Here is an 844-nt window from a genome sequence, read left to right as displayed (position 1 = left end):
GACACCGAAGGCCACTCTTTGGCCAACATGTCGCTCACGTCGATGGATGACCTCTTGAGCATCCAATCGATGCTCGACCCGCTCGTATCGAAAAACGGGCGAATGGATCTCACGTCCGATAACCGGGGCATCGAGAACTTCACTAGATGACCCGCTGGACACATTGCCCAAAAGAAGGGCTCCTCCAACGGGTCAAATCCCTCGATGTTCCTCCGTGCGACTGCACCTACCAAGGGGGCGATCCCTCCTCTCCTCGATACCATCGAACGATTGGTGACGCAACACGACTACCTCCCCCTCTTCCAGAGGGGAGATTGATAGATCGTACTGGTTGACGCCACCAACCACCCATTTGGATTCCGGTTGAAGAACGCAACGGGTCTCAGACCCACGAGACCGTACGGACGGCGCGCCACCCTTCTGAGAGGGAGGGGAACCCCCCGCACTAGCCCCGCAGGAGGCCACCTCCCCGCCGATTGACAGCTGCCCCGCGCGCGCAGGTGATGCCCCCGCCCCAGAGGGCGGCGCGACACCACCCGCGCCCGAAGGCGCCGGAACCGAACCGTCCTGAGAGTACGATCCTCTGCCTAAGCCCTTCCTTTTCAAAATACGTGAGTAATCCATAACCTAGCTATCCCACTATCCGTAGCGGCTCTCCCGTCCGGGCACGCCCCACCTCCCCATAGACATAACATAGGGATGGCCCCGTGAACTCACGGGGAGACGGGATATGGCTCGGGCCACCGAGAATGTTACATTCGGGGCGCAGACCTCCTGGCCCCTTACACGCCCTGACGTGGGGGTTAACCCACGCCAGGGTTTTCGGGGGTCCCTCTGCTCCGAC

The sequence above is a fragment of the Mycetomoellerius zeteki genome, unplaced genomic scaffold (assembly GCF_001594055.1).
Source record: "Mycetomoellerius zeteki isolate Tzet28-1 unplaced genomic scaffold, Tzet1.0 scaffold7, whole genome shotgun sequence".
Lineage (NCBI taxonomy): Eukaryota > Metazoa > Arthropoda > Insecta > Hymenoptera > Formicidae > Mycetomoellerius > Mycetomoellerius zeteki.
The sequence above is the reverse complement of the archived record's forward strand: the minus strand, read 5'-3'. Positions refer to the sequence as shown.